Source organism: Eubalaena glacialis, chromosome 7 (genome assembly GCF_028564815.1).
Source record: "Eubalaena glacialis isolate mEubGla1 chromosome 7, mEubGla1.1.hap2.+ XY, whole genome shotgun sequence".
NCBI lineage: Eukaryota > Metazoa > Chordata > Mammalia > Artiodactyla > Balaenidae > Eubalaena > Eubalaena glacialis.
Window position 1 is genome coordinate 106376181 of NC_083722.1, and position 12600 is coordinate 106388780.

At 41.9% G+C, this 12600-nt stretch overlaps 1 protein-coding gene across 1 annotated transcript in view; it reads right to left on the reverse strand.

Moving 5' to 3' along the window:
* ATP2B2 (ATPase plasma membrane Ca2+ transporting 2) overlaps positions 1 to 12600 on the reverse strand; it is a 347108-nt gene that overhangs the window by 187495 nt on the left and 147013 nt on the right. Inside the window, exon 3 of the mRNA XM_061195585.1 lies at positions 2126 to 2220. The gene's annotated coding sequence lies outside the window, so the exon portion shown is untranslated. The remainder of the gene's footprint in view (positions 1 to 2125; positions 2221 to 12600) is intronic.

Below are 12600 nucleotides of genomic sequence, written 5' to 3' on the forward strand. Positions count from 1 at the left end.
CCCTCCACAGCTGCCCTGGGAGAAACTCTCGCCATCACCTTGGACAGATCCATTAGCATTTGGGGCCCGGCCAGCCCCTCCTGTGTCTTCCCTGGAGTCTCCCTGCCCACCCCTAGCACTCCAGCCCTAGAACCTCGACCCAGCCCTTCCCTGCATGCCTGCCACCCCCCAGTCCTGTCCCAGCTGCAGAGGGATGTTTTCCTAACATTCATCAGATTGCTAGAGCCCTCCAACAGCTTTGCCGCTGCACACGGACTGCAATTCCAACTCCTCACGGGGGCCCTCTCGGTCCGGCCCCAACAATCCTGGCAGAGGGGTATCCCTCTGCCTGCACAGCCTACGTGGGGCCCTCACTCACCCCTCCCCAGCCCACTGCCTTCTTCGCTCTTCCTCAACCCCACCAGGGCCACTTGCTCCTTGCCCCCGTCCCCATCCGCCTGGAATGCTCTCCCCACCACCCTGACCTCTGCATGGCTGGCTGCTTCTCCCATCGGGACCTCTGGTCAGAAGTCCCCTCCTCAGGGACTGCCCGCCATTCCCCACCCTGCAGCCCTGTTTTGTTTTCTTCACAGAGCTTACCATGCCCGGAAGCCATCTTCTATATTTATTTGGTCAACTGTATGAGGACCGGGTCTCATGTGTTTGATACTCGAAGGCACCCCCAAGGGTGAATCAGAGTGTAACAGAGACTGCACATAGAGGATGCTCAGTAAACGCTCATAAACAGATAAACAGGTGGCCAAGCCCTGGATCCAAGCATCCTTTAGGGAAGAGCTAATGCATCTTTGTTATTATATAATAAAAGAGGTGGAACCCCAATGGTGGAAATTCCACTACGTTTTTGCCAACCATAAGCCTGGGAAGCCTTTCAACCCATCTCGGGAGGAGGAGGGGGGTGTCACCTCTTTCTCCCGTAATGGCTCATAGATGGCTCTCCTCAACCTCCTTCCCCACCCACGCCTGTCAAAAGCTGCTGGGTTTAGACGCCCGTGTTTCTGTTCCGAATTATCGATTGTTTAATATTCAAGAGATGGCATTAAATAAATATGTGCACAATTATGTAATGTGTTTGGAAACAATCTGGTTAGTCCCAAAGTGCTTGGGCAGGAAACAAAACTTCAGCGTGGTAAGAGATCTGGGTGATCTCTGAGGGCTGAGGAGAGAGGCACGCAGCTGGTCTGCCTGTCTGCTTCCTCCCCTATTTGGGTCTGGAGTCACTCATCTTCCCTGATGCCAGCAGGGTAGGGTAATAGAAAGTGAGCTCAGAATCTCTGAGTTGTACCCTGGCTCTCCCAGCTCCTGGCTGAAAGTTACTTCTCTCTGGGTCTCAGTGTTCTCACCCGTGAAAGGGCTGACGACACCTTCTGGGAAGGTCAGATGAGATCCTGACTCTGAGCTCTAGCTCAGAGGCTGTTCTTTCGGAAGGTAAGTTGCTTCTGACGCTCAAAGATGAGCAGTGTGACCTCTGTTCCCTGACAGGGGTGGGTGTGGGGGAGCAGGCATGGACTTTGAGGTTCTTAGGTATATAACGCAGGGCGGATCGAGCAAGGCAATAACAGAGGCCCAAAGAAAGGGCTTTGGGAGAACAGAGGAAGATGTGGTTAATCCCAGCTAGGAGCCAGAGAAATCTCACAGAGCTGCCATATGGGCTGGCTCTGGAAGGCTAAGTGGCATTTTGACCCCAGAGAGAGGGCTGCCCCGTTTAACTAACATGCACTAGGCAACTAGCATTTATTGAGCACCTACTATGTTCCAGCTACTCTTCTAAGCACTTTACATGGATTATCTTTGCTTGACCTTGACAAGACGGAGATGCTGCTGCCGCCCCATTTTACTGACGAGGGACCTGAGACTCAGTTCACTGTGCAGTGATGCTGCCTTCCTTCTACGCTTCCTAGCCGTGCTCCCTATTCAAACGCAAAGACACGTGGGGGGATTTCCCCACACCTGCACAATGGTGCATAAATAATTCAAGTGTCCCCGCTAGAATGGCAGAGGGAAGGCAGCTGCTGTCAAACACTGTTTTCCTGCTTATCAGACCCTCCATCAGCACCCCCTGCAAGGGTGCTCTCTTCCCAGATCTTCCCCATCTCCAGCTCCAGCAAAACCCCAGTCTCCAACTCACCCCTCCACGTCTTCTGGTTATATGAAAGGCGTCAGGGTTTGGAAAATAGGGCCCATGTCTTGCCGGCTCTGGGGACTGGGTGACGAAGTTCAGCTCTGGAAAAGGGGAGATGGCATTGGTTAGGGGTGGGTGACCCAATGGGGACTCAAGTCAGCAAGGAGGAAGAAGGGAACAGCGGTGTGGAGCGTCCCCTGTGTGCCGGCACTGGGCTAGTGCCAGGGTCAGGTGGGGTGGAGATGGAAGAGAAGCAGGGGAACCCCGCCCCTGCCTTCTCCATCAAAACCTGCCTGGGTGGGCTTCACCCCTCCCAGGCCTCGTCTCAGGGGAGCTAGTCTACTGCCAGCAGGGTGTCAAGGTGGGGTCTCCCTGTCCTCTGTCTGCTGTCTGGTGTGGCCTGCAAGGGCAGAGGGAGTGAGGCAGAGTGGTCATGGGCATGTGCTCTGGAGAGACAGAGGCCCTGGGGCTCGTGGCTGGACCTTTCCAAGCCTCTGTTTCCCCATCTGCAGGATAGGATAATAATACCTATTTTTACATGCACTTGTGTGTACGTGCGTGTGTGTGTGTGCGGTTTTATCATGTGTGTAGTGTTATGTAGCCACAATCACAATCAAGATACAGAACTTTTTGTCACCATAAGCTTGCTTGGGCTGTCCCATTATAGTCACCACCTCCCCCCACTGCGCAGCCTGCATCCCTAACTCCTGGCTATCATGAATCTGTTCTCTAAAAATGTTGTTTTTTTTAATGATATCTATAAATGGAATCATGCTATGTGTGACCTTCTGGGACGGGCTTTTTTCACTCAGCACAATTCAGTGGAGATTCGTCAGGTTGTTGTGTGTATAGACAGTTCAATCCTTTTTATGGGTGAGTACCACTCCATGATGTGGGTGGACCATAGGTAGCTTAATCATCTATTAAAGGACATCTGGGTTATCTCCAATTTTTGGCAATTATTAGTAAAGCTACTATAACCTTGTGTACAGGGTTTTTGTGTGAACATAAGTTTACATTTATTTGGGATAAATGCACAATAGGACAATTATTGGGTCACATGGTAGTTGTATATTTAGTTGTTTTTTTTTTTTTAAAGAAACTTCCAAATGGTTTTATAGTACCATTTTACATTCCTGCCTACAATGTATGAGTGAACCAGTTTTTCTGCATCCTCACCAGCATTTGGTGTTGTCATTTTTTATTTTAGCTGTTCCGATAGGTGTGTAATTATATCTCACTGTGGTTTTAATTTGCCTATCTTTAATGACTAATGATGTTGAACATCTTTTCATGTGCTTATTTGCCATCTGTATATTCTCTTCATAGAAATGTCTCTTCATGATTTTTGTCCATTTTCTAATTAGATTGTTTGATTTCTTTTTATGGTTGAGTTTGGAGAGTTTTTTATACATATCAGATACCAGTACTTTGTCAGATTTTGTGGTTTGCAAATATTTTCTCCCAGTTTGTAGCTTGTCTTCATCTTTTTAACAGGGTTTTTTTGTTTGTTTGTTTTTGTGGATCATGAGCTTTTAACTTTGGTGAAGTCCAATTTATCATTTTTTTTCTTTTATGGATCATGCTTTGGTGTCAAGCTTAAGAACTCTTTGCCTAGCCCTAGATCCCGGAGATTTTCCTCTTACATTTTTCCCCTAAAAGTTTTATAGTTTTACATTTTATAGTTAAGACCATGATCCATTTTGAGTTAATTTTTGTGTAAGGCGTAAGACTTAGGTTTTTGTTTGTTTGTTTGTTTGTTTTTGTTTATGGATGTCCTATTGCTTCAGCACTATTTATTGAAAAGGTTATCATCTTTCCTCCATTGAACTGCTTTTGTACCTTGGTCAAAAGTCAGTTGGGCTTATTTGTGTGGGTCTACTTCTGGGTCCTTTATTCCATCCCATTGCTCTATGTGTCATCTCTCTGTTGATACCACAAAGTCTTGATTTCTATATAATAAATCTTAAAATCAGGTAGACTGACTCTTCTTACTTATTCTTTTTCAAGACCATTTCAGCTATTCTAGCTCCTTTGCTGTTCCATATAAATTTTAGAATAATCTTTTCTACATCTACAAAAATTTTGCTGGGATCTTGGTAGGAATTGCAGAGAACTGACATCTTTACTATGGTGAGTCTTCCAATCCATGAACATATATGTTGCTTCATTTATTTATTTTTTTATTTTTTCATCAGTTTTTTTTGTAGTTTTCAGCATACAAATCTCGTACATGTCCTGTTAAATTTACACCTAAGTATTTCATTTTTTGAGTGATTGTAAATGGTGCTGCATTTTTAATTATTGTGCCCACATGTTCATTGCTCGTATACAGAAATACAATAGATTTCTGTATGTTTATCTTGTACCCTATGACATTCCTGAAATCACTTATTAGTTCCAGGAGGTTTTTTTTTCTTTAATAAATTCTTTTGGATTTTTCACGTAGACAATGAAGTTAGCTGCAAATACGGACAGTTTATTTCTTCCTTTCCAATCTGTACTCCTTTTCTTGTCTTGTTGCATTGGCTAGAACTTCCAGCACGATTTGAATATAAGTGGTGAGAGCTAACATCTTGCCTTATTCCCAATTTTAGGAGAAACCATTCAGTCTTTAACCATTAAGATAATATTACCTGTAGTTTTTTGTAGATGTTCTTTATCAAGTTGAACGAATTCCCCTCTATTCCTATGTTTCTGAAGATTATACCATGAATGGTTGAATTTTATCAAATGCTTTTCCTGCATTGATGGATATATCATGTGATTTTTCTTTAGACCATTAACATGGTGAATTATACTAATTGATTTTTAAATGTTGAACCAACCTTGCATTCCTGGAATAAACCCTATTTGGTCATGATGCATAATTGCTTTTATACATTGCTGAATTTTATTTGCTAATGTTTCATTAAAGATTTTCATATCTATATTGATGAGGGATGCGGGCCTGTAGTTTTTCTTTTTGGTATTGTCTTTGTCTGGTTTTGATATCTGGGTCATTCTAGCTTCATAAGATAAATTGGAAAGTGTTCCTTCCTCTCCTGCTTACTGGAAAACATTGTGTAGAGTTGGTGTTAATTTTTTAAGCGTTTGGTAAAATTCTCCAGTGAAACTATCTGGTCTGGGGATTTCTTTTTAGAGTATTTAAAAATTAAAAACTAAAATTCCTCAATAATTATAGTGCTATTCAGATTATCTATTTCATATGGGTGAACTGTAGTAGTTTGCATTTTTTGAGGAACTGGTCCGTTTCATTTAGGTTGTCAAATTTATGTGCGTAGAGTTATTCATAGTATTCCCTTACCATCCAATTGTGTACTTGCAAGGTCTATAGTGATATCGCATTTCATTTCTAATTTTGGTAATTTCTCTCTTTCCTTCTCTTTCTTCCTCTCTCCCTGTTAGTCTTGCTAAGTTTTGTCAATGTTGTTGATATTTTCAAAGACTCAGCTCTTTGTTTCACTGCTTCTTCTCTATTCATTTTCTTTTTTTTTAAAAAAGATTTATTTCTTTATTGATTGATTGATTGATTGATTGCTATGTTGGGTCTTCATTTCTGTGCGAGGGCTTTCTCCAGTTGCGGCAAGCGGGGGCCACTCTTCATTGTGGTGTGCGGGCCTCTCACTATCGTGGCCTCTCTTGTTGCGGAGCACAGGCTCCAGACGCGCAGGCTCAGTAGTTGTGGCTCACGGGCCCAGTTGCTCTGCAGCATGTGGGATCCTCCCAGACCAGGGCGCGAACCCGTGTCCCCTGCATTAGCAGGCAGACTCTCAACCACTGCGCCACCAGGGAAGCCCTCTATTCATTTTCTGTTCTCAATTTTATTGACTTCTGCTCTTTATTATTTCCTTCCTCCTCCTTGATTTGGGTTTATTTGGCTCTTCCTTTTTTATTTTGTCAAGATGCAGCTTAGATGATTGATTTGAGGCTGTTCTCTTTGCTAATTATGCATTTAGTACTATAAATTTCTGTCTCAGCACTGCTTTAGGTATGTCACACACATTTTGATATGTTGTATTTTTATTTCAATTCAGTTCAATATATTTTAAAATTTTTCATTTAGACTTTATCATTGACCCATGGATTATTTAGACGTGTATTATTTAGCTTCCAAGTGGCTGGAGATTTTTCTGTTATCTTTCTATTATTGATTTCTTGTTCGATTTTACTGTAATTGGAGAACACATTCTCTTTGATTTAAATTCTAATTTTGCTGAAGTTTATTTTATGTCCCAGAATATGGTCTATCGCGGTGTATGTTCTGTGGACACTTGAAAAGAATGTGTTCTATAAATGTTGATTTGATCCTGTTGGTTTATGATGTTGTTGAGTTCTTCTATATCCTTGCTCTGACATTCTGTCTAATTGCTCTATCAATTATTGAGAGAGGGGTGTTGAAGTCTCCAACTATAATTGTGGTCAGTTCCATCACTGTTTGCTTCACATATTTTATAGCTCTGTTGTTTGGTGCATATGCATTTAGGATTGCTATATCTTCTTGGTGGCTTGACTCTTTTACCATTATATAATATTCCTTTCTTACTCTAGTAATTTTCTTTGTTCTGAAGTCTACTTTATCTGATATTAATATAGCTACTCTTATTTTCTTTTGATTAATGTTGGTATGATATACATTTTGTCTATTCTTTTACTTTCAGCCTGCCTGTATTATTATATTTGAAGTGAGTTTCTTGTAGATAGTGTATAGTCAGGTCATGTTTTTCAAGCCACTCTGTCAATATCAGTCTTTTAATTGGTGTATTTAAACCATTTACACTTAATGTAATTACTGATACATTAAAGTTTAAGTCTGCAATTTTAATTTGTTTACTACTTGTTCTTTCTACATCACTTAAAACTACATCAGAAAGTGTTATAATTTTTGCTTCAATTGTCAAATATAATTCGGAAAACTCAAGAAGAGAAAGAAAGGGTCAATTGCATTTACCCATATTTTTTTTTCCTTCCTGATGTTCCAAGATCCATTTTTTATTGTTTATTTTCTGTTTAGAAAACTTCTTTTAGCATTCTTTTAGGGTAGGTCTTCTGGCAACAAATTCTCTCAGTTTTCTTCATCTGAGACTGTCTTGATTTCACCTTCATTCTTGAAGAATATTTTTGCTGGATATAGGATTCTGAGTTGACAGTTCTTTCCTTTCAGCGTTTGAAAAATGTTGTGCCACTTCCTTCTGGCCTCCATGGTTTCCAATGAGAAATTCACTGTCACTTGAATTGTTTCCCCCTTATAGATGAGGTGTCATTTCTCTCTCACTGCTTTCAAGACTTCTGTTTTGTTTTTAGTTTTGGGAAGTTTACCTGTTTTTTACCTTGGTGTGGATTTTGTTGAGTTTATTCTCTTTGGAATTTTGCTCAGCTTCACGAATCTGTAGGTTTATGTTATTTGCCAAATTTGGGAAGTTTTCAGCCACTATTTCTTCAAGTATTTTTTCAGTTTCACTTCCTTTCTTGTCTCCTTCCAGGAGTCCAACGACATAAACATTAGATCTTTTGTTACAGTCTCACAGGTCCCTGAGGCTGTGTTTACTTATTTATCTTGCGTCTATTTTCTCTTGGTTATTCAGATTAGGTAATTTCTATTGCCCTATATTCCGGTTCAGTGATTCTTTCCTCTGTCCCCTCTGGCCTGCAGTAAAGCACATCCATTGAATTTTTCTTTTAAGTTTCAGTTATCATATATTTCAGTCTAAAATTTCTATTTGGTACTTCTCTATGCTTCTATTTCTTTGCTGACACGCTCTATTTTTTTTATTTGTTTCAAGTGTGTTCATAGCTGCTTCTTGGAGCATTTTTATGATGGCTGCTTTAAAATCTTTGTCAGATAATTTCAACATCTCTGTCATCTTGGTGTTGGCTTCTATTGATTGCCTTTTTCATTCAGTTTGAGATCTTCCTAGTTCTGGTTATAAGTGAATTTCTACAGAAACTTGGGCATTTGGGGTATTATGTTATGAGACTCTGGATCTCATTTAAACCTTCTGTTTCAGCTGGCTTCCTCTGGCACTACTCCAGCAGAGAAAGGGGGTTGGTTGGGAAATCCAGCTCCCCATCAGGCCCCCACTGATACCTCCATGGCTGGGAGGTACAGGAGTGCCTTGTTACTGCTCCCAGTGTGGTCTCTCCACAATCATGACAGGGACTGGGGTGAGGTCTTGTCACCACCCAGTGGGGAATGAAAATCCTGGCTCCCTACTTGGCCTTCTCTGACACCACTCCTGTGGGGGACTTGGGATGCTTCATTACAGTCTGGTGAAGGGGTAAGTCTAATCTCCCCACTGGATCGTTGCTGGTGGGGGTGGAGCCACAATGTTTTCTATGGTGTTTAGTTAGAGTAGAGCAGTTTTGGCCTAAAAGTGTCTGTTCTGCTAGGCTGCCCCTTTCCTGCTTCTTTAGCTAGAGAGACCAGGTTTCTGTTGGGGCATTTTTTTGCCTGCCCATTGGCATTTCCTCATTTCTGGCTTCTTCAGCTCCAACTCTGGGCTATATGAGGCAAAAAGAAACTCACCAGGAATTCATTGCTATGCTGTTTCTTGGGTCCCCAGGTCCCAAGAAGCAGGTCTGTCTTCTCTCTATCTTTTAGAATTTTCTTATGTTTATTTTATATAGACTGTCTAGGGTTCTCAGTTGCACCTAGGGACAAGTACCTTTACTCCACCATCCTGGAAGCAGGAGCCCACCTGAAGCCCTCTTAACATGTGCTTTCCAGCTCCCTGGAGTTTTCCAGAATCACCTCTATCTTCTTAACACAGCTAAACAAATCAGATTTTCTAAGATGCCTGTCATTTCCCATGGGCTCCCAGCTTTCTACCTGACCCAGGTGAATGCCTACCTGTCCAGTCAAGGAACAGAAGAACTCTGGGCTTTTAGGAGGCCTTTTCCTTTCAAAGCTGTAGGTGGTAATGGGTGACCTGGAGCAGAGCCCCAAAGATGCCGATTCGTTAAAACTAGAAATCCTGTTGGGCCATCTCTTTCAGGGTCTCTAGGTCTAACCTTCTGAGGTCTCTTCTGGGGAATACAGGGATCTGGGCAGTGTCGCTAATCAAAAATGGCTTAAGCCAGGGTGTGAAAGTTCATAACTTTGCCTCATTCCCCACCATGGCTGGTTCCTCTTGCCTGGGCTGTGCATTACCTTTTACAAAAGGCTCTCAAGTCTGTACCTTACTTCCTTCCCTCCCCAGCTCTGGGAGGCAGAAAGCTCCCACCACCCTTTATGTGTAAAGTGCCTGGCTTCTAGAGGTCAGTGAGCTATCCAAGGCCACTTAGTTCCACACTGGCAGAGCCAGAATCACACCCAGGTCTTGTGACTCTGGCACCAAGGTCATTTTCGAGGCCTCAAATCATCTCTGTATTTTTTATCTAGGTCAAAATGGTTCTCAAAGTGTGGTCCACATGCCCGTGAGGGTTCCCAAGATGCTTACATGGGGGGCTGAGAAATCAAAATCATCTTCCTAATAACATTTAGATGTTATTTGCCACCTTCACCTGTTGATATTTGCACTGCTGGTGTAAAAACTGCTGGTGCCCTAGCATGAATCAAGGGAGTGGCACCAAATTGTACTAGTCATCATCCTATTCTTCATCACCACACGCGGGTGGTAAAAAATGCCAGCTTCACTACGGAATGTCCCGGATGAAGCAGTAAAAATGATTAATTTTATTAACTCTCAACATGAGAACACGGAATGGGAAATATATGCATCAAGCATTCTGCTGGAACCCAAGTATGATGGGTGTTGGAGGAGAGGTTCTCCTATGAGCATTTGAGTTGTGAGCTGAACTTGCCTCTGTTTTCACCAAACGCCATTTTTACATAAAAGAACAACTGACAGACACACAATGGTTATTCAGACTTGGGTATCTGGCAGACATTTTCTCAAAAATGAACAGAGTGAGCCTATCATTTCAAGGAAAACAACTGACAGTATTTGTTGCCAATGATAAGATTTGAGCTTCCAAAGTGAAAATTAGAATTTTGGAAGACTTGTATGTGCCATCAAGAACTTGACAGCTTCCCAATACTTAGAGATGTTTCTGATGAGGTCAGTGCTAAGATAACAAATGTGACATTTTATGATATTGTATAATGAAATATGCAAACATTTGAAAGATCTGTATAACTCAATGAGCCAATATTTTCTAAATGACCAGTGCAGGATGTTGCAAAACCATGCATAGGTAAAAAAATTCATCAAAGTGAAAGAAAAAAAATAGATTATAATGTACAATATGAAAAGTTCATTGTCATGGCTTCAGATTCTTCATTGCAACTAATTTTTAAAATGCTGTCTGTTCTGGGCTGAATTGTGTCCCTCCCAAAGTTCATATCTTGAAGTCTTAACCTCCCAGTACCTCAGAATGTGACTGTACTTGGAGATAGGGCCTTTTAAAGAGGTAATTAAATTAAAATGAGGACATTAAATGGGCCCTAATCCAAACTGACTAGTGTCCTTATAAGAAGAGGGAATTTGGACACACAGAGAGATACCAGGGATGTGCACACAGAGGAAGGACCCTGTGAGGATATAGCGAGAAAACAGCCATCTGCAAGCCAAGGATAGAGGCCAGCATGCCTTGATCTTGGACTTCTAACTGCCACAACTCTGACAAAACACATTTCTGTTGTTGAAGTCATTCAGTGTGTGGTATTTTGTTATGGCAGCCCTGTAACCGAGCAGGACCCTGTGGGGCCTTCTTGCGGACAGACTCCCCCACCATGTCCCCCCACCTCTTGTTTATAAAAAAGTTTTAGCTTCTTAGGCCTTCCCCGAGTTCCAAAGAGCAAATTTAATCAGAGAAGTGAGAAAATGCAGAAACAAAGGAAAACAGTCAAGCAAGACAAAATAATAATAGCTTAGCCATAAAACAAAGTCAAGGACCTTTAGTTCTTCTTCAAGGGCTCTAGGTAATATCTTGAGCCATATCCTTGAGTTGTTTTGTGGATACTAAAATCCCCTCCAGGTAGAAGAAGCTAACTGCATGCTGACCACCAGCATGTAGACCCCAGACTGGTTGAAACCAGAAGGATGATGATGTTAACTCCTGAAAAGCCACTCTATTACCTCACTACCAACCAATCAGAAGAATGTCCACGAGCTGATCAAGCACCCTACAACCCTCACCCCTAATGCTGCCTTTCAAAACCCTTCCCCAAGAGTCATCGAGGAGTTCAGGTCTTTTGAACACGAGCTGCCCATTCTCCTTGTTTGGCCCCATGTTGGGTGCCTTGCAATAAATGCTATACTTGCCTTTACCACAACCTGGTGTCAACAGATTGGCTCTACTGTGCGCGGATGAGTGGGCCCAAGTTTGGTTGAATAACAGCCCTAGCAAACTAATATGCTATCACTTGCTGAGTTTGGGTGTAGTATCAAAGAAGAATATCTACAATTATCTGAACGGCTATTAGAATCCTCCTCCCTTTCCCACAACATATCTCTGTGAGGCTGGAATTTCTTCATACACAGTAACCCAAACATCATATGGCAACAGATTGAATGCTGAAGCAGATGAGAATCCAGCTGTGTTCAATTAAGTCATTAAAAAGACTTGCAAAAACATAAAACAACATTACTCTTCTAGTTTTTTTTTTTTTTGGAAAATATAGTTATTTTTCATAAAGTATGTTACCATAATGGATTTATTATTGTTATTTTTAAAAGAATTAATACACAAGTATTATTACAATCTCAGTTTTGACTTCGAATATGGTAAATATGAAGAGATAATATTCACATAAGCACAACTCTTTGGGGTCCTCAATCATTTTTAAGAATGTAAAGCGTCCTGCAACAGAAAGTTTGAGAATGGCTGATTGAGGTCAGCATTTCCCCAACCTGGGTCAATCAAATATGACTGTCAAGATGATTACTATCTGTCCTTTAATCAATCTCATTTTTTCTTAATAGCTTGCCTTATTAAAACTTAAACACATTTATTTTAAAAGGAAAACCAGTGCCACTCACCACAAATAAAAGATGACCACAACAGAAAAATTATAACAGGATGTCCTGATGTTTAGTGGATTCTATTGCCTGCCTGAGGCCCTGAGCCCAAAGTTGGCTTGCTCTCTGCCTAGAGTTTAGCCAGTGTTCAGGTAGGGAGGGGGCCATAATTAAAGACACACTAGTTCCAGACAGAACCTTTTGCCTTGAGGTGACGTGGAAGACTGAAAGAGAACTGGAGACAGATGAGTTTTCTCACCAGGGGATGGGCTGTTATTTCATACCACCTAGTATCCTCTTAGGTACCATCAGGGGTATACACTCCACACTTAGGGATGCTCAGATTTAATGGCACCAAGGCTAAAGGGGGAGGGACAGTGATTCCCTTCACAAACAGTGCTTCTGCCTCCTTGAAGGTGGGCAGGGGAGAGGGTTCTACTCTTGCTCCCAAGCCCAAGACAATGACCTTGGCAGCTGAGCTTGAGAGATGAGAAACGGCACATTCTAGCTCAGGCAAGC